The sequence below is a fragment of the Phyllostomus discolor genome, chromosome 3 (genome assembly GCF_004126475.2).
Source record: "Phyllostomus discolor isolate MPI-MPIP mPhyDis1 chromosome 3, mPhyDis1.pri.v3, whole genome shotgun sequence".
NCBI classification, from domain to species: Eukaryota; Metazoa; Chordata; class Mammalia; order Chiroptera; family Phyllostomidae; genus Phyllostomus; species Phyllostomus discolor.
The window spans coordinates 131,743,740-131,765,946 of NC_040905.2; the positions used below are offsets into that span (position 1 = coordinate 131,743,740).

At 43.1% G+C, this 22,207-nt stretch overlaps 1 pseudogene; it reads left to right on the forward strand.

The window, feature by feature from the left end:
• The first annotated feature begins 18,457 nt into the window (after positions 1–18,457).
• On the forward strand, positions 18,458–19,477 carry LOC114512598 (annotated as a pseudogene).
• Positions 19,478–22,207: the final 2,730 nt, after the last annotated feature.

A 22,207-nucleotide genomic window follows, 5' to 3' on the forward strand; every position in this document is an offset into this window, starting at 1 on the left:
ACAGGTAGTTACAGAATAGCCATGGGGATGTAAAGTACAGTATAGGAAATGGAGTAGTGAAACAACCTATATGCATGACCCATGGACATGAACAATGGTGTGGGGATTGTCTGAAGGAGTTGGGGGTGCTAGGTGGAAATGGGTGAAAGGGGGAAAATCAATAGTAGCATAATCAATAAAATATAATTTTAAAAATAAATAATAGTTTTAATTATATTTAATTGTATTTGATGCGGACCCTGGCTCGTGGGGTCCACATTGCTGCATTCAGCAAACGCGAGAACAAATATCAGAGACTTTCAGGGTATCAAAGATGTTGCTTTATTCACCAAGTTTAACCTGTGCAGGGGCGAACTCTCAAAGTGTCCAGAGACACGGTACCCACAAGGGTTGCAGACGAGAGTCGCGCCCAGCGCTTACAGCTAAGTCCTTATATAGGGGTTTTGGCATGAGCAGGCAAGCGTTTCACAGAAGCTGATGTGGCAGTTAGCTATTTGCTTACAGAGACCACACGCGGGAACAGGGTAAAATTCAAATTTTTAAAACTAAACAAAGCATTGCTTATCTAGCATACCCAGGGGAGATCATCTGCATGACACAGGATGTTTGCTCAACTACATCCTGCACTCTGTCTCCCTTGTTAGGTACAAGGGAGATTGTAGATTTTAGCTACAATGCGGTTCCTGTTTACTAAGGTCACATTTAGTTCTTAATTTTCTTGTTCCCAACACACTTCATTATGGATGAAAATGAGACATTCACACATTCAATCCGGTGGAGGAAAAGGCACGGCATGGCTTTTCTCTCAAGGGGAGCAAAAGCCTTGGCCCTTGCTCCAATGAGCTTTTATTTTCTTACTGGGCACAATACAAGAAGGTCCTCATTAACTATGCACAGGCTTGCTTTAGGTGGTTACCTTTTACAGAAAACAAAGGAGAGGATGCTGGTAATCACATCACAGAAGAGGGATATTTGCAAATGAAAAGGCAAAAGTTGTTTAACTGGTTAGGAAGTTGCTTTGCAGTAAATATCCTCAGTTCAGGATGAGGGAGTTTTAGCAAAAAGCAAGACTCATAGTGGCCTAGGTACTTTGCAGGCCTGATTCCCCATGGGAAAACGTATTCATGGGTGTGGGTCCTGAGCATCTGCCAGTGGGAGCTGGGCCCATGCCATGCAGAGCAGCCTCCCACAGTATTTAAGTTACATAAATTCATGTTTATTTATTAAACTATAAAAACATAATAATATACCACTTCACACTTGTTAGAATGACTATTATTTTTAAAAATGCATTGGCAAGGATGTCAAGAAAAGGGAACCCTTGTTCATTGGTGATGGGAGTGTAAATTGGTACAACCACAATGGAAAACAGTATGGAGATTTTTCAAAAAAATCAATAATAGAACTACCATATGATCTAGCAATTCCACTTCTTGGTATTTATCTAAAGAAAACAAAAACACTAACCTAAGATATTTGCACCCCAGTGTTTATTGCAGCATTATTCACAACAGCCAAAATATGGAAATAATCTAAGTGTCCATTAATAGAAGAATGGATAGAAAAGATGTGGTATATACACATAGTAGAATAGGATTCAGCTATGAGGTAGAAGGAAATCCTGCCATCTGCAACAACATGGATGGACCCTGAGGGTATTGTGCTAAGAAATAAAGGAGAAAGAAGAAGACAAATACAGTATGGTTTAATTTATATGTGGAATAAAAAAATGAACTCAGGAATACAAAGAACAGATTGGTGGTTGCCAGAGACGGTGGGCTGGGGGTGGGTAAAAGGGTAAGGGGGTCAAAAGGCACAAATATCCAGTTATAAAATAAATGTTATGAGGATGTAGTTTACAGCATAGTAACTATATGGTAAATACTATATGGTAAATACCATATTGTATATTTCAAAATGTCTAAGAGTAGATCTTAAAAGTTCTCATCACAAAAAAATACGTAACTATGAGTGGTAATGAATGCTAACTAGACTTATTATGGTAATTAGTTTTCAATATATGCATATATCAAATCACTGTTGTGCACCTAAAATTAATATAATGTTATATCCCAATTATATCTCAATTTAAAAAAACAATAACAATTAAACCAGCCTTCGTTGTTTAGTTACTGTCTGTCATAAACAATACGACACACCATTGCTGGCCCCTTGTATTTAAGGTTATGTCTTTTAATTGTCAGTAGCTCCACAGGGCTCAGAGTCCAGCCTGGAATCCAAACAAAACATATTCTTCAACATTTTTTAGCTTCAAGTTCTCATTTCCTTTGAACTGAATGACTCTTGATGACTATGTACAAGTGGAGGCATGGAGCCAGAGGCAAAACAATGAACAAGCCATTTTTGAGGGTCTGGTGAATGTACTTATGAACTTGAACAAGCTGGTGTGCTGGTCAGTATATGCACAATTTAACCCCTTTCAGAGTTATCCATAAGCAATTAACAAATACCTAATAGATCCATGCAATTTTTATTAGAAGGACATCTTTACAAAATCCCTGACTGGACTAAGAAGACACTCATGTGAAAAGGCAGAGGAAATGTAAATGAGAGAGTGGATGAAGAATTGGACAAGAAGTTACAAGAACCAGGTACACAGAGAGACAACTGTGAGGGCCACAGACACTTCCTTCAGTTGCACAAATCACCCACTGATGTTGTAAACAAAGCTTTATGGTCAATAACTATTTCTGCCTTTCAGAATTTCATACACATGTATTGTGACCTCCTTCCAGACTTTTAAACTCACTCCTGGCTAGAAGCCAGGAGAGCTGATCAGCATACCCCTTATGTTGTCTACTGTTCAAGTTTCATACCAGTACATCTGAGACCTTCATCCCTCCATAGTGATGTCAGTTTGATAGTAAAAAGAAAAATAACAAGACATAATAGTATAATGCTTGGCTGAAATGTTTATATTCCAGAAATGCGCTGTTTCATGGTGCAATTTAATAACGATGGTGATCTGGGAGATTACTGTGCCCAACATGACATTTATGCTCCTTTGGGGGAAACTTGGTGGTGGGGGGGCCGGTATGGGGAGGCCATAATGATGCTCTCAAGTCTACCTTGGTGGGAACAAGTCTACCTAATACTTTTAGGTAACAGTAGTAATCAGAATGAACCTTAACCCAAAGTGCTGTGAGGTATATAAGAACAGAGATGAGGAGGAAATGAAAGCAGTCTAGCTGGCAATTGCTAATGGGACCATTGTACTTCTCCCCAGTGACATCTGTATTTCAAATTCCTTTTGGTAGGTACAGGATGAAAATACAACCACATTTTTTCTGTTTGATTTGGATAAGCTAGCATTCAGACTCATAAAAAGGGTCAGTGGTTATAGAAGGTACTGGGAGAGAGAAAAATGAGGAGGAATATAAAGAAATAAGACTTGGAATTCATTGTGGGAGCTGCTGGAACACGGTTTTCAACTTAGACAGAGTCTCTATGTCAGTGGTTCCCAAACTTTGGCAGGCTTCAGGATCCTCTGGAAGTAGTGTTACAGAACAACAAGGGGGGCCTGGGATGATATACTATTACCCAAAAGGAACCCCCAGGTTCATTATGTCCGCCACCAGAGGAAAGATGTCTCTCAATGACAGAGATTCGTGAAAAGGAAAGGAAATGTTTATTGAATGCTATACAGACTTAAAGTAGTGACCTAATGTCTTCATCAAAATCCCAAAGTTCCTTAAAACACCCACAAACAGACACAGTCCTTCCTTCCCCCCTTTGCCCAGTCTGGGGTACGGTATATCAGGAAAAGAAATAGAAGTCCGTGGCTCAGGCAGCCCCCAGTTCTTCTCAGTAATCCATGCTCGGCTGGTAGGCCTCCCTTGGTTCCCGGCACCCTCGGCTGTGTCACCAGGATCTCTGCTAAAGCCGGGTGGTGGTTCCCCCTTGTAAAGCTGTGGGGGTTCCCACTCTGGCAAAGCCTTGTGGGTCTCTCTCCCAGGTCCGTGGGAGTCCCCACTCAGCCAAAACAGCATGGTTCTCTCTGCACAATGGCCACAGGAGTCTCCACTATGCCAAAACCGTGTAATTCTCCCTTCAATGGCTGCCACATCTGGGTTTAAATCCCCGTGCCAATCTTCTTCTGCAGCCCTATTTCCAACTCCTCCCACCATCAGCTACACTTGCTATCCCTCTCATACCTTCCAGCTTTACTGGACTGCCATCGTGAGTCTGGGCAGGCGTGGCCCCGTGTCATGGAGCCAGTCTTCTCCAAGCTCCCACGCAGGTGCTGTAACTTGGGAGACCTGCCCCCCAGTCACATCTTGGTGGGGAAGTTACTTCCATTCCCCTGGCTCAGAGCATTGCCACAGCTATTTAATATATCTATGCAACCAGTTAAAGGTTATAGATATGTTAAATGACCACTCCAGAGGTTAGCTGCAAAGCTGTTGCTATGCAAAACAGCTCTCAATGGCCCTGCTCCATTTGTCTCTTCCCCCAACCCAAACTTGGGGTTGGGGGAACAGCTGTGGTGAGGACATCCTAATATTTCCTGAACATCTTGAATTATGGGCCCCATTCCAAATTTCTAATTTGGGTCCCCCCTCTTGGCTGCACCCTGTTACAGTAGAACAGCCAGATTAAATATCAAATCCCAGTTAAATTTGAATTTCGGATAAACAATAAATCACTGCTTTGGTATAAGTATGTTCCATGAAATATTTGGGATATACTTATACTAAAAATTATTCACTACTTATCTGAAATTCAAATTTAACTGTGTGGTGTCCTTTATTTTTATTTGCTATATCTTGCAACCCTACCTTCCTCAAGGGCCTGTTTAAACACTGAGTGCCAGGCCCCACAATCCTGATTCAGTGGATCTGGGGCAGGGCCCAGCAATCTGCATTTTCAGGACATTCCCAAGTGATGCTGATGCTGCTGGTCCAGGATGCACTTTAGAAATAGCTGCCACAAAGGTCCTCTCAGTGGTGATGTCTTTTCTGTGTCTTTGGCAGCCATGACCCAGACCAGTCATAGAAAGGATGCTCCATGACCCTGCTGTGTACCTTCTACCACTTTATCTCCCTGCCTTTCTGGGAAGCCTGCTTGCCTGTTTTCGGGCAGTAGCACTGTGTGCTCCTATGAATTAAGATGCAAAGGGCTCGGTATCCCATGAGGGGCCACAATCCTAAACATGCATGTGCCTGTTGGGGTGTTCAGTGCAGGAACACTAGCAGGGGAGGGGTTTTTCAGTTTATAGCCAGTTAGAATACAGCCCTGACCACAGGGGCAGGCACACAAGAACCCTCTCCCAGAGCACTCTGCAGTGTTCTCTATATATGAACTTTCTCATATTGCAGGAAACACCACCGGTTTTTAACCAAAGATATAGTGTCTTATCTGCAACAATGATTAAGCTGTTGCTAAACATTTTAAATTTAATAGCATCTTATTCACTGGATGTAAAATGCCTACAAAAGACTCTCATTCCCCTAATGAGCCAAAAGTCCCCTACATGAGTGGTTAACAACTGACTGGAGTTTGTCCCCTTAGGGGGCAGAGCTCCTGGTATTGTGACGGGCCATAGTTGAAGAGTAGCCATTGTTAGGTAGGAGCTGACCAGCCACTGTTCCCAGACAGTAGCCTTTCCCTGATAAGCAGTTGTCTCAAGGCCAAAACACTAACCTTCGCTTCTGCTTCTGTATGCTTGCTTTGAGCAGTTGTTCCCCCCTCCCTTTTTGCCTTGTAACAAGCATATAAAGGAAACCGCAGCTTGAGCTCATTGCCCAGAATGGATTTTTTATTTCCTCTAGGTCCGCATGCATGAATAAACCCCACTTCTCAAACTCCGAGGCCATCTGAGTCATCTTTCCCGTAACATTTTGGTTCCCTGACTGGGAAGCGACTCACACGAGCAGGCTGTTGCCTCCGGTGAAGGTGGCCTTGGGGCCCGGCGGTGATAAGGAGGCGCACGCCCTGGTGATTTCGGGTCCTGAACATTCCGGGCTCTGCAGGCTCGGCCCCTGGACCTCTCTTTGACCCAGGCTGGTGGGGTGCGAACTGGTGGTATCTGGGAAGGCGCCAATCTGGAATCTGGTAAGTGCCCCACGGGGACCAAGAGCCCAAAAACCAGGCCCACTCTTGGAGTGGAAGGAGGGACTCATCACCCCTCAGGCCGAAAGGCCCAGGCAGGGTTCCCACAGTTCGAGCGGGTGGGAACGTAATATACTTGGTGTGTTTGTGTGAATGACTGTGTTTGTTGCTCCATGGGTGGAAGCTTACGGAGCTTGAGTGAGCCCTAACCTGCAGTTCCTCGGTCTGTCATACGGCGTAACGGCTGGGAGTTTAACCCGAATTCTACACGGGCAGCTTTAGTTAAGACGGAACCTACGAGCCCCAAGAGGGGCGAAGCCAGGCAGGCGACCTGAGAGTCCTTTCCCTTGTCTGTCAGCGCCAATCGGGAGAATTCATCATGGGGCGGGGGTCCTGCCACAGTACTATATTGCATGTATGTTGAAGATTGGACAGCAAGCCATGTAGGTACGCCACCATTTTGGGTAAAATGGAGGACAAGCCATGTGAGTGCCCCACCGTGGAGGGTGGAGCATGCATGATTGTCTTCATCTTGGATGATGGGTCACATGAGAGCCCCTCCATCTCGGAACTGGGCAAGGTGCCAGACTAAGGACTCTCTTCAGATTATAGGCTGTATGCTGCTGCTGCTGTGTGGGCACTGCATCAGCCTGGTTCTCTGTGTAACTGGTTCTGATAAGAATGGCTCTGGTTCTGAAGGACATGAACTGAGGTCCAAGGGTGAGCATCTGACCTATAGGGTGTTTGCAGGGTCTAAGCTTCAGAAAACTGTAGGATATCCCTGCAAATCTAGGGAATTTTAGTGGAAGGTACCTGCAGTGCCAGGGACTTTTGGCTGCCACATGCTGAGTTTAAGTACTGAGTTTAAGTATAGTCCTTCCCAGTGTGGGAAAGGAACCAGGATTAAAAGAGAATGATGGTTAAATCTGAATGAGTAAAATTATTTATAAAGAATGTAAAGTTTTAAACTTGGAGTAAAGGAAACCTCACCTAGTTGTTTTCTGGTTTTGTGGGAAAAGAGAAAATTTCTAACATTGGTGTTGTTTCTGATCAGAAACCCTCTGTACTGTTTAAGGTCACTTGTAAGACCTAAGAAAGGTTGCCTATAACCGGTTGGGGAGAATGCCCTTGCCACTTGGGACCCAGGAAGGGTCATTTGGGGTTGATGAGTGCTTCAGCCAGAAGCAAAGCAGCATATCTCTGCCAAAAGATCAGGCCTGAAGGAGCACATCTCTGCGAGGCACCGATGGATGCACTGGTGCAAGAGAATGCCCCTACCTGTGTATTGTTCTGGAACTCTGTGTTTTGGATTTTGCTCTGTATCTGCTCTAAAAAAGAAATTGAGGATTCCAGGGAAGGTTGAAACTTCACACTCTATAGAGAAGTAAATAAAAATATAATATATATAAATGAAGAAGGTCTGTGGGAAACTGCAAAAATAAATGGAAGAGTAAAAGTTTTAGGAAGGAATTACGTGGTGTTAGTTAATAATAGAAGGTATAAGGCATGGAGATGTAATCTTGGTGGATATCAGAAGGTGTATGAAAGAAAGAATAGAGGATTTGTGAGTGTTGCAGAATGTCTGGAAATGAAGGTTTTGAGAAGCCCAGTGGATATCAGAAGGGAAAGGATTTTCCTTCATGCTTTGTATTTTTGTCCCTACCTGATCCCTCCAGAATTTGGCATTCTGAAGGAGTGAGTGAAGACATAAGGTTTCTTTGCATAAAGCCAATAAGATCAGTTGCTAATAGTGGTTTTGTTAACCAAGACTTTGACTGGAATGTCACGTCTGAAGGAGGCATGTATGGGTTCTGGTCATCACCAGAAAGCCCTGAGGTACTGGGATTGACTTGTGAAGCTAGTGTAAGCCCACGAGAAAATCCTGGTACTTTGGTTTGTTGTACAGTTCATGGCAGTCTTTCCAGGGAAGGAACGACGGTTGCTTTCCTGAAAGATGGCCAAAAGGAACCTGTAAGCACACCGGATGCCTCAAGGATTTGAGTGAAACGACTGGTACAGGCGAAGCCAGATGGTGGATGTGTGGCTCTGCTTCTGTGCTCTGAGGGGTGGACTGAGAAGTCAATCTAAAGGTTCCCTGTGTGAGTTCCAGCAAAGCAGACTTAAAGATCATAAGTGATCCAGGCTGCTCTTGGTGTGTTTATGCAAACGAACAGTCAAAATGAAAAGCGGAACTCAAAGTAGTCCCTTTAGTAACAGTGAGTGTGATCTTAAGGAGAAAAATTGTGGTTCAAGGAAGATTACAATGCTCAGTATTGGACACCAGAATGACGCAGCTATCTGTCTTGAAAGCGTCTTTTTGTTTGAAAGTTGAAACTGGTTTTGTAATATCATCAGAGATATACAATTTACAGGTATGGAGAACCTGTCAAATTGCCATTGCTAAATGTCATTGCAGGAAGGACCTTGCAACTGAATGTCTTCCCAAAAGACAGTCTCACAGGCACAGAGACTAGTTTGGAGACTATTGTGTGAATTAACCTGTGTGTTCTTCTGTTTTCATAGGACGTATGCTTATGACTTCATTATCTGAGTGATTGGTTGCAATATAGGCCTCACTTAAGGAGCCCATTCTTCATTATCACCCCCTGAAACTCGACAGTTTGGCTGAACTGAGTGGTTGGGTTGATGAGCAGTTCGGACGATCTGTGGGCTTCACTTTAGAACTGATGTTCCCTTTTCTGTCTTGATGGCTTGGACAGGAAGGGTTCAGATATCTGAAAGGAGAGAAATCCTAATATATTCCCCTCAGCCCAAGTGAAGTATAATGGGCCACAAGAGTTTCGGATAGGTGTAGCATGCCTTGTACACCTTCCTCCAGATAAGCCATTCTTTACTTAAGTTCCTGCCTTTGTCATTTAGTGGTTATGATTTAATTGTGCCTTCCATCTCTTTCCAAATCTGTCAATTCCAGAATATGACCAGGATGCCAACGGTCCAGTAATGCCAGCCTTTGGACACCAAGCCTGCAACTTCCTGGTGACAGCCAACTGACCAGGATTCTGTAAGGTCCTTCCCCTTATAGGAAGGACTCCCTCTGTGCTGCACCCCCCCCCCCTTCAGGGCACCCCTGACCCATGGGTAGGTAGGACAACGTCCATTTCTGGCTGGAAGTAGTTACAAGAAGATAAGACCTTCATCCATTGTCCTTTAAAGGAATTTAAAGTGGGTGTATATCTGAAATGAGAGATTGTTGCAGGGTGCAGCCAAGAGGGGGGACCCCAAATGGGCATTTAAAATGGGGTCCAGAACTCAAGGCACCCAGGAGATTTTAAGATGTCTTCACCCCTTCCCCCACAGGTGTGAGTTGGGGGAAGGACAAACAGAGCAAGAACATGCAGGGCTGTTTTGTACAGCAACAGCTTTACAGCTAATCCATGGCATAGTCATTTGACATACCTATAGCCTTGGCTGGTCACTTAGGTATGCTGAATAGCTGTGGCCATGCTCTGGGCCAGGGAGATAAAGAAAGACTCCCCCTGCCCAAGATGTGACTGGGAAGCAGGTCTCCTGAGTTACAGCACCTGTGTGGGAGCTCAGAGAAGATTGGCTCCATAACATGGAGCCACACCTGCCCAGACCCATGATGGCAGCCGGACAGGAGCTGGTACTGGCCTGTCCAGGATCTGCAGGCCGTCAGCGAAGCAGCCATCACCCTCCACCGGTCATCCAGAACCTGTACACCCTCCTGAGCCAGCTTCCCCCAACAGCAACGTGGTTTACCTGCCTTGATCTGAAGGATGCCTTCTCCTGCATTCCTGTGGCACCTTCCAGCCAAACCATTTTTGCCTTTGAATGGAAAGATCTGCACACAGTGGTCAAGACTCAGTTGACCTGGACTGAACTGCCCCAGGGGTTTAAGAACTCCCTAACCTTATTTGGGGAAGCCCTAGCAGGAGACCTGAAGCCCCTCACTAAGGGGGGCCAGACCTGACAATTCTGCAGTACGTGGATGACCTCTTCCTGGTGGCCCATCCCAGGAACAGTGCTGGGAGGGAGCGCACAGGCTGCTGAAGTGCCTGACTGAATTAAGGAAAGAACACCAGAAGCACATCCTGAACACACTCCTATTCTTCACGTTGAGTTGCAGAGGGTACGCGCTGTGTATCTAAAGTGCCCCCACAGCCGTCCTCACAGTCCTCTGTCATGACCCTTCACGGTGCTCTGTCAGGTTCACCAGCCCCAGCAGCCTACGAGCTTCTTCGGGGTTCTGGTGCATCACCCAGCGCAACGTTCAGCAACCAGGCTTGTCGGAAGTACTCACGGTATGATCAGGGGCACAGACAGAAAATGGAACCTTAGCTAAATTCTACCAGGAAACTGGCCTGCCCTGGACAGACTTGCTGCTGCTAGCATTGTCTAGGTTGCAGGAGTCACCCCTTGGATCCACTACAGCCGGGCCAAAACAGCAGCAGATCCCGAGGACCTGAGGACTAGGCCTGCACCTAGAATACGCACGTTGAGGCACTGGAGGACTCCAGCCAGTAAAGAAGACACCAAGGAATGGACCATTGTTCCATAAGGTACCTGACTTTAATTGGTACCTTCACAGGAGCATTGGGAATTGGACTAGTGACTGTGCCCCTGCAGAATGGAATCCCGCGGAGCAGATCACCCTAGGAATAGTTTATCTCTGTTTGGTCTCTGCATTTGGGTTTGTTGTATGCTTTGCTTAACAAATGTGGCCCCTGTCTCAGCCCCAGCCTACAAATGTAATACCCCCAGGCATAGGATTATGCTCAGCGGTAGAGTGGTCTCTTACTATCTCCCAAGGTCAGCTTTTAGCTCCTCCACTGACATGCCATCAGGTTGCGTTCAGCCACAGCAATCCCTCTGCACTTGGAGAGGGAAGGTATACCAGACTGGAGTGATATCCAGGACCATAGGATACCAGACCAGGAGGTGTCAGGCATATGGGACCCTGCATCCTCTGGACCTTGGTCCAGCACCTGGGGCCACAGTGACTCGTAGGGCAGCCACCAAAGTGTTAGCCCTCCAGTGGTACCAACACCAGTATCAGCAGTTGCAACCCTCTCAAGGACTTCAGCCATATAGCCAGGTATATAGTGATGCTAAAGGGATAAAAACAGCTTATAGCATCAAAGTGGGGAATGTGATGGGACATAGCTGAAGAATAGCCATTGTTAGGTAGGAGCTGACCAGCCACTGTTCCCAGACAGTAGCCTTTCCCCGATAAGCAGTTGTCTCAAGGCCAAAACACTAACCTTCGCTTCTGCTTCTGCATGCTTACTTTGAGCAGTTGTTCCCCCCTCCCTTTTTGCCTTGTAACAAGCATATACAGGAAACCGCAGCTTGAGCTCATTGCCCAGAATTTGGATTATTTATCTCCTCTGGGTCCACATGCGTGAATAAACCCCACTTCGCAAACTCCGAGGCTGTCTGAGTCATCTTTTCTGTAACAGTATGATTGCTGAGTCATGGACTTACTTTCTGGCAGAGGTTTCTTCAGATCACTCGTGTCTAGAAATTGTGTGTGTTAGTTTGCTAAGGCTGCCATATTGATAGGGGACTCAAAACTTGGAAAATTTTAGCTTAAGGTGAATAGCCATAAATCTAGCAAGTAATGTATATGTTAAGCTCTTTGTTTCAGAAACTACAGATAAAGCCCATCTGGCCCCTGAGTAAAAGTGGCTGACCTCCTGGGGTGCTGGCTAGAGATTACCATTTGGAGACATCCATATGGGGAAGAAGCAGGCGACTACCCTCCCACTTGGAGACAGCTAATTGCCATGGATAGAAGTGCTGCAGCTGGGAACTTCAAGGACTCTCTCTCACTGACTTCTTTTTTGTCTTCCCCAAGCCCCTTATAAAAGATCTGACCAGGAAAGAAAGGGGAAGATGGTTTATTAGAGTATGAACCCGCCATCTTCTCAGATCTCCAGCCACCTGAATAAAGCGCCTATAAAAGATTCAATCACTGTCATTGCTTATTGGATTTGGTAGTGACAGGCAGCCTGAACGCTGGTATCTTTTCCAGTTACAATATCACCCTGCCCTCTACCCACCGCCCATGTCAAATTCATATATTGTGACTGTATTTGGAGATGTGGTTTTATACAGAGAAAATTAATGTAAAGTAAGGTCGTTAAGGTGGGCTCCACTGCAATATGACTGGTGTCCTTATAATAGGATATTAGGACACAGATATACACAGATGGACAACCATGTGAGGACACAGGGAGAAGACGGCCATCGGCAAGCCAAGGAGAGAGACCTCAGGAGAAACCAGCATGGCTGACATGTTGATCTTAGACTTCCAACCTCCAGACTGTGAGAAAATAAGTTTATATTGTTTGACCACCACCCAGTCTGTGGTGTTTGTTACATTATCCTAAAATAACACTATGGGAATTCAGTTTTTCTCTTTCTTACAAGAAAGAAGACTGAGTAGCACCTATACCCTGAGTATGATGATTAAAATGTAGATTCCAGCCCTGGCTGAGTAATTCATTTGGTTAGAGTTTTGTCCCAATACACCAAAGTTGTGGGTTCATACAGGGCACATACAAGACTCAGCCAATGAATGAATAAATAAGTGGAACAATAAATCAATCTCTCTCTCTCCTTCCCTCTTCCTCTCTATAAAATCAGTAAACAAAAAAATGTTGAATTCCATTTGAAATTAATCTGTGACTGTGAATTCAAGGTTGCCTCTCTAACACATTTTACTGTCTGATCCTTTGATACTTCTTTCCTTCTAACCAGAAACCACAAACAAGCTCACACTGAGGAGTGGACCCTGTGGGTGCTTAGTGGGCAAAGACTGTCCAAGTTACCACTGCTTCTGAAGGCTCTGAATGTGCCGAGAATCATCCTTAAAGATGACCTGCTTCTTTATTCATTATTTTCCTTCCTCCTAGCAACATGAAAAATTTATTTCTCTTCATCTTGGCATTGACAAAAGGCAATTCTTTGCTAATTTGAAATGTGATAAAAAATGCACAAAAAGGTTTCTGATAAACACTCTTTGCTAATCAGGTGTTTAGAAATCTTATTGTATCAAAAGAATTTGATATTTCTTTCCATGCCTTTTATTTTCTCTAATAGAGATTATTTTCTCCACAAAAGTGCATTCTTGATAATTGCTTTCTCCATGTCACTTGAACAACTACTAGAAATCATTGATTTAAATTATAATGTAATTATATAACTTGCACCAAACATTTAAGATTTTTGTACAGAAATTCATTGGGTATACAAATAACTAGGCCCATCACAAACTTTTTGAAAATTTTGATCATGCAGTTTTCTATGTAGTTAATAAATATTTTGTTTGTGATTCCTGCTTTTAATTATCACATTGACTTTACCACTAAAAATTATAATTTAATTATATTAATTTTCTCTAATATATAGTTACATTTTCAGTAAGCTTTCTTTCTCCCCAAATAGTAAACATTTTCTTTTAACATAAGTGAGTCATGCAAACCCTTATGCGTATTTTGCTGTTAGTTGCAAGTGAAATTTAAACAAAAATAGCTCACATTGCACTATGCAAAAAAATGAGGAAGGATGACAGATGTTTAGGAAATTAATATCGCAAGTAAATGCATCCTCTATTGACTCTGAAAATGGGAAGAACAAGGAAGAAAAAGTATGACCCTTTCACATTCCTCAGCTCTATTTTGCATATGCTGGTCATGCCGACACCAAATGGTCTCTTAAGTTCATTAATTCATTATTCGTTACCAGTTTGTTCCATTTAAAATTTTATTGCATTTGAGGTCCGAAATGCCACAGCAGATGTTGGGTCATGACAATTTAAAGAAAAAGTCCTACTACAAGAGAAAGAAATATCAATGGGCAGTGAAAGAATACCTGGTGCACAGATGCCCACCACCCAGCAAGAGGAAGAGTTGGGCCCGACGGCCTGTCAGGAGGTGCTCCCACTGCGCCACCAGGTGGACAGACTCTGGTATAGGCAGATGAGAGGAAACTGTGCTTCCAGACTGGAGCTATTGGTTTGCAGGGGCCTTGGGGAAGCGCCATCAGCAGCAGTAACACCAACCGAAAGCTTGTTAAAATGTGAATTCTCAGGTGCCACCCATCCTGTTGGATCAGAAACTGTAGTAATGTTCTGCCATATAATCTTTGGCTTTATTTCTTCAGGTTCAGACTGAAACCAAAACCAGCAGGTTGTTACAGGATCATAGGACATGTAGCACATGAGTGAGGGAGAACTCTCACCCAATCACAGCATGGAATCAAAGAGACCAGATCCAACTGTTTCCTTCCAAACTGTATATTGATTACTGGGCTGTGGTAGTCTTTGCCTTCCAATTCTAAGTAGGAGTCTTAAAACTGCAAGATGACTTCAGAACAATAGCTTTTAAATGTGTTGCCACTAGATCTCTTTAATTAGGGAATGTGTAATTTCACTTTTCTTATCTGGTTTCCCTTTTTCTTTTGCCATTATATACTTTAAAAATGCCATTAAAGAATAACAAATTGCAATTTGTAATGAACTAACAAGCAAAATAATCACAGATTCATAGATAGAGAGCAGACTGACAGCTGTTGGGAGATATTTGGGGGGTGTTTAATGGTGGTAGTAGAGGGGTTGAGAAAAAAAATTTTACAGAAGGAAAAAAGCTCATGGACATGGACAACAGTGTGGTGATTGCCAAGGGGAGGAGGATGGGGGAGGTGAAAGACAGTATGGGATACAAATGGTGATGGACAGAGATTTGACTTGGGGTGGTGATTTGGACAGAGATTTGACCGTGTACAGATAATGTGTTGTGGAGCTGTGCACCTGAAACCTGTATAATTTTGTTAACTAGTCTCACCCAATACATTCAATAAATAAATTCAATAAGTAAATAAACTGGAAAAATTGCATTTTTAAAAAACATTCTTTGGGTACAAAAGTGAGACTTCCATATATAGAAACAGAACTTTTTTAAAAGCAGGTCTAGAGTTGTGTTTGCAGCCTCCATCACTCTCTAATACCAGCACTCCCTTCAGTTCCCTAGGAGGTCCGGAAGAAAGAGAAGGGTTGGTAAGTAAAGAGGTCTCTATACCATGGCTTGTATAAAGCACACTGTCTACAAATTGGTGGTAAAGCAGGGGGGAAGCAACTAGCCACCAAAGGTTCTCGCAAGAGTGCATTCTCTACTGGAAGAGTGAAGAAACCTCATCATTACAGGCCTGGTACTGTGGCACTTCGTGACATTAAACGTTATCAGAAGTCCACTGAACTTCTGATTTGCAAACTTCCCCTCCAGCGTCTGGTGCTAGAAGTTGCTCAGGGCTTCAAAACAGATCTGTGTTTCCAGAGTGCAGCTATAGGTTTGCAGGAGGCAGTGAGGCCCACTTGGTTGCCCTTTTTGAAGACACCAGCATATGTGCTGTCCATGCCAAATGTAACAATTATGCCAAAAGACATCCAGCTAGTCCATTGCATACATGGAGAACATGCTTAAGAATCCACTAGATGGGAAACATTTCATTCTTTAAAAAAAATTCTCCTCTTCCTGTTATTGGTATTTCTGAATGTTAGATATTTTTTTCCCATGGGGTCAAAAGGTACCTAAGTATATGAATTCAAGTGGAAAATAGGGGACAGAAATCAGGTATTGGCAATTTTTCCATTTTCATATACATTTTTTAAATTAGAGTACTTATTTATTTATTTTAAAGATTTTATTTATTTATTTTAGACAGAGGGAGGGAGAAAGAGAGAGAGAGAGAGAAACATCAGTGTGCGGTTGCTGGGGGCTGTGGCCTGCAACCCAGGCATGTACCCTGACTGGGAATTGAACCAGTGACCCTTTGGTTTGCAGGCCAGTGCTTCATCCACTGAGCCACACCAGCAAGGCTAATTTTTTTTTTAATATAATTGCAGAGACATAAAGCATTAATACAAGTCAAGATGTTTCAGTGAACAAGTTTCAGCAGTTCAACTTTATATTAATATAAATAAACCTGTTAAATTTTTCTGGACAATGCCATCATTTGGATTTTTTAAAAACAAGTAAATTTCTTATTGAGATCAACTAAATAGTGTTTGTAGCATTTTTGTGATACAGTAGATTCCATCCATTCACTATACTTTTCTGAGTTGTCCTACATGCAAGTGGGTTTTTAATGTTGTCTGTCTTCTATGCTGTTCCTATAAGTTTGCTATTAAAATACATTAAATTATAAAGAAATCAGATCTAAGAGAGAAATGGATAAAACATTTAAGATGGCACCCAACTGTCCAAATCTAATAGTTGCTTCTTTTTCATACCTGTCTTATAATCACAGATGTGCCAGGTAAATTTAGAGATGTTGATGTAAGAGGCCAAGCAGTGTGAGAGAAGGGAAACAACTGATTTTTCTCAAAAATAACTCTTAAAGAAATGGAAACTCATTTGTGCTTTGAAGAATTGTTTTACTGCTCAAGCTCCATCAGAAGTCTCACTAAAAAGCAGGGTTCTTCAAGTCAGGAGCAGGTATTTCTGCCTGTAAGAAAGCTGGGTCCTGGCAGATGGACAGCACTGCTTCTATGGAGGAGAGAAGAATGGGCAGCCACCTGGCTGCAGGTGGAGAGTGACTATGAGAACATGCAGGGTAAGTGTTCCATCTTCCTTCCAGATGGCACACTAAAAGAAAATGGATTCATTAGTGAGTTAGCTCACACTGCTGTGCAAATTCCTCACCTGAAGGATTAACAGTCAAAGAGAGATAACAGACTTTATCTTTCTGAGATCTTTAAGAGAGAGACGCAGGAATGTGGCAGTAGCAAGCAGCCTAGTTTGGGATATCACAAAATCTCCACATAAAAACAGAGAAGCTAGAAAACAAAATAAAAAACCCATGATCGTTCCTTACAACAAAACTATGTGACAAGCTATCCTCACAAACACCAAAATAAAAACAGGGTGAGGACAAACCACCAACGCCCTAGAAGTTCAGGCACAGGCAGCTGCAGAGGCAAAAGCAGAGGGCAGACACCAGCACCTGGTGGGTCAAGCACAGAAAAGCCTTGAGGACCCACCATGATCACCACCACACACAGGTGGCTGCTGGAGAGGGGGAGAGTTGCCCAGTCCCCAAATGAAATAGGCAAGGGACCTAGGTGAGGGCTGCAGGACAGCAAGTCTCTCAAAACAGGGTGGGGAACTTCCTTCCAGGGAAGGCCTCATACTGAAGGAAATGGGAGGTATGGGATTGGGCACACAAGGGGCAAGAGAGATAAGGAAAAGAAAGGATCATGATACGAGAGGAGGAGGGGTTCCAAAGACAGGATATCTCAAAAGAAAGTCTCCACTACTCAAAATCAATAGGAGGAAAACCTAGGGAAGTGAGGACAAGCCTTCATCTAAAAGTTCAGGAGAACTGTCCCAACCCGTTAGTCAGGAGTCCTCTGCAAAGTGAAAGGTTGCCAGTTGGATTCCCCATCAGGGCACATGCCTGGGTTGCAGGTTCAGTCCTTAGTTGGTGCCTATGAGAGGCAACCCACTGATGTTTCTCCCTCGAGTAGATGTTCCTCTTCTTCTCTTTCTCCTTCCCTTCCCCTCTCTCTAAAAATAAATAAATAAAATCTTTTTAAAAATAAAGTAAATAAAAGTTCAGGAGAACTAATCTCACATCAAATCAAGCCACCCACTCAATGTATTGGGCATTGTTCTGCAAACAGAAAGGTCCCTGGTTAAATTCCCTGTCAAGGCCCATGCCTGGGTTGCAGGCTAGGTCCCCTGGTTGGGGGCTTGCAAGAGGCAACTGATTGATGTTTCTCTTACACATCGATGTTTCTCTCTCTTTCTCCCTTCTTACCCCTGCCTCTAAAAAATAAATAAATAAAATCTTTTAGAAAATAATCAAGCCACCAGAGTCTATGACATTAATTCTCCTACAATATTACTAAAGGGAAAAAGCAGACAAGAGGAGAATGTCTGCCCTAAGGGCCTTTGTCAGAACTGCTCCCTGTAAACTTAAGATGGGAAATTCCTTTTATCTTCCCATAGCTAGCTTATTAACACTCAGATTTCAGTTTATTAATTCTTTTTATCCTAATATGAGTACATTTTTTTCAATGCTTTTAGAGAGAGAGAAATATCAATGGGAGAGAGAGAAGGATCTATTGGTTGCCTCCTGTATACCCCCAGACTGGGGATTGTACGCACTCAGATGCCCAGATCCAGGGTGGAATCCTCAACCTAGGTGTGTGCCTTGACTGGGAATTGAACCTGTAATCTTTTGGTAGGGGACAATATCCAACCAACTGAGCCACACTAGCTAGGGCCAAATTTCAGTTTAAACATCAGCTCATTGGAGGAAGTGTTTGCAGGTTCCAGAGCAGTTTATTGTGTCAACTGCCCAGAGTCTGTGATGGGGCACCTGGAGAAGCTGAGAAATCATGGCTTACCACAGCTTTCTGGAGCAGCCCATCTGCTACCGCACCTGGAACAAGGACTGCACACAGATTGACAACTGTCCCAACCATCAGGAGGTGCACAAGCTCAAGGAACAGTATGGGCCCCTAAGAGTAAGTACATCTATACCTACCACTCAGGCCATAATGCCTATGTGTGGATGCTGAACGGTGGCACAGGGAAGCCCACATTCATCATCCTGTGAATTAACCTGGCTGCTTGTTGTGCACACTGGGTCCCCAAAGAACAAGTACGCTGAGGGCAGCAGCTCCTGTGTCATCTCCATCTGCTTTTTCCAGCAGGAAAATGATTGGTGGGTGTGCAAGTACTTTAGGATGCACATTTGCTCCACTGTCCTCCATCTGGACAGGTACCCCAACAATGAGCTCCTGGCCAACAGCTCCTAAGGTTTCAGGTACCGGATCTTCTCAACCTACACCAGGAGGTGGAAGAGTGACCGGCATCCACTCCCCAGGGCTACAGAATGCCCGTCAGGGAGCTGAAACTCAAGTCCAATAGTACCTGCAGCTGGGTGTATGCTGTCTGCAGCCAAGAGGCCTCAGTCAGCCATGGCAGCACCATGTGCCTACCTGGCCTACACTGACAAAAAGGTGGCCTTAGTGACTCTGGCCTCTGGAATGTTGCTGCTGCTGGCCCTGATCTTCATCACAAAAAACATGATGGTCATGGGCTACAACTGCTTCATGATGCTTTTTACTTGTGCCAGCGCCTCAGGGACACTGAGCTTGCATGGGCAGCTGGATGTGCCTAAGCAAAGTTCACAGCACTAGAGCCTCGACAGGAGGATAAGCTGTGAGGTCGGTGTGGACATTGGAGCAGGCCTGGGCTCACTGCACAAGAACAGCATTGGTCACATCTCAGAGCTCAGTGGGGGTAAGGCCAACTGCTTGCAGTTCTGCACTGCCATTATGGAGGGCAGCATGAACATCTGCGCTGTGAAAACCTTGCAATCAGCCTTGAAGGACGACCCCAAAATCAAATGACCAGTGAAGAGAATTGGCTTCATGCCAGTGCAGGAGTCAATGAGGTTAAGCTCACTTTGCTGAATGTTTCTAGGGTATTATTTTGGTTCCCCACAGGAGAAAGGGAAGGGATGAGTAGGAAACTCTGCTTACCTATTTGAAAAAATAGTGGCTTTTTCTTAAAGGAATAACTTAATTTATTGAAATGAGAGAAAAAGAAAGAAGGAAGGAAGGAAGGCACTGTGCTGGTAATGAACTGCTTTGAAATGGAGAGATAATAAAAATGCAATTGTAAGTAATAAATAAATAAATAGCAATTGATCAAAAGCCCTACCCATAACCCCATTCTAAATTACTTAGCCTTTATCAAATCACATTATTTTAGTTCTATGAATATTTATCAATATCTAATATTTTAAGTACTTTATTGAAAAAATATGAAAGAAAAATAAACACATGTATTGAGTTTGGCCAACAATTTCCTTAAAACAACCAACAAAATCAAGATCTGATCAAAGAAGAATGGACTTTAGTTGCCATGCAAGAGAGGCACTACACATTGCCCAATTGCTTCTTTGGAGCCACTTAACATGCAATGCAGAGTTTGCCAGGAAGAAGAGGAAGAGGAGAATCTTGATGAAGACTCTGCTTCAAAACCTCAGGTATGTGCCCTAGCTGGTATGGCTCAGATGGTTAGACCATGGTCCCATAGACCAAAGGGTCATGGGTTCAATTACTGCTCAGACAGGGTATACACGAAGGTTGTGGGATCAGTCTCGTCACATTTATGTTTCTCTCTCTCTCTCTGAGCAATAAAAGGATACAAAATAAAACAAAAAACAGCCTCACATACGTGTTGGTGACATGTCTACTAAACTTCACAATAGAAATGTACACTTAGATAACTCAAGGGGTCCTGGGGATCAATTCTTCTTACTCCACTGGTCAGAATGGGGGCTAATGGTTCCAGTTGTTGAGGGAGTCTTGAAATAAATTTCACTTGCCAATGATCCAGTGGGACTCCAGGCCCACGGCACATGCCGTTAGTAATTCATGGTTACTGAGTTTAGCATTGGAATGATTGCCCTCAGGAATTGCAAATCCCAATAGCAGCTGTTCCTTAAACTAGCTCAGGAGGGTCTAGCAGAAGTCTTCTTGATAGTGTATCCCTGGAAGATACACACACACCAGTTCCACCAACAAGGTCTAAAAGATGTGTTGATGACATCCGTACCCATTGTCAGTTTGTCATATTAAAAACTAAACAAAGACTCAGGATTTTGCAAAATTATAGTGTTTTTATCGTAAACTAAACTCTGTGATAATTCAAAATTTAACCATTTTCCTTATTGAAGCAAATGAATATACTCTCCTGCCCTCCAGCCTAGCACACCGCATGTAGCTATAAAATGAAACAGCTCTTAATCCCCTTTGCACCCTCACAGTTTAACATCACCCCCTATGCTCCCCAGCAAAAGGCCAAATGTGATCAGAAGGGCTCTGGTTTTTAATTTCAATGTTTCTGGTTGTATTTGGCTTGCTTGTTTGTTTTGTTGATTAGGGGTTGCGGAGAGTAGGGGGAAGTGGAGACAGCTATACATGAACAACAATTTAAAAATTTTTTTAAAAAGGCTCTGGTTTCATGGATGTGAGTTAAAGTTTAGGATGAAGATGACACACAGCAAAAGAAAACTCAGATGTAAATCTACACAATAAATTGTTGAGATAACCCCACCCCATTTATCTGTTCCCACTCAGCCCTGAGAGCACTAGCAGCTAGGCTTCCTGCCAGGTACAAAGAGAAGATGTAGGGATTCTCTCTAGAAAATTGATCCACGAAAAAGGAAAAAATTATAGATACTGGAGGTAAGAGTCCTCTCCATTGAAATGGTTCATCTGCACCTGAAACAGAGAAGCCCACACACAGCAACCCCCATCCAAGCTTCCAATTGTGTGTTTAGCACCTCACTCTTAAACGTGACTATTTGAGGATCAAGTAGTTGAAGGAAGACTCTAACCTAAAAGACACCAACCTACATAGTTTAAAATAATAGTTTAAGGTGCAAGAGGGAAACAGATGGGAGCAGAAAAAAAAATCTGAACACTACAATGTAGTACGTTTAAGCAATAAAAAAAAAACACTGACTCCATGACACAATAATGAGAAGTTATTCAAATAAATTTCTAGAGAACAAAAAAAGCACTTTAAAATAACAAAATATACTAGATATTTTAAAAAATAAGATGAAGAATCAGAGTGAAAATTTTTAAAACTTCACAAAGTGGAACAATAAGATGAAAACCAAGAGAAGACAATAAAGAAAGTAGATTGGTTTGAGAGGCCAAAGTCAAAATAATAGAGTCTAAAGTTGAGGGCCAAGAAACCAGAGAGGAAGTTATCAGCAAAGAAGAAAAAAATTATTTTCTAACATGAAAAGACATGAACTCCCAAACTGAAAACAGCCAGAAAATGCACAGCAATATAGATGTAATCTGATATGTACACACAAAACAACACAAAAGAGGAAAGAAAACTTTAGAAGACTGGTTTTCTTCAGAAAGATAAATAACCAGTTATGTACAAAGCATTGGGGATTAGGATGATATTGAATTCTAATCAGCAACTATAAATTAAATGATCATGAGAGTTGCCTTCAAGATTCTGAAGGAATATGACTTCCAGACACGTGGCCTCAAAAAATTAGCTCCTGTTCTTAGAAATCTACTTGAGATACAAAATAATTTTTAAAA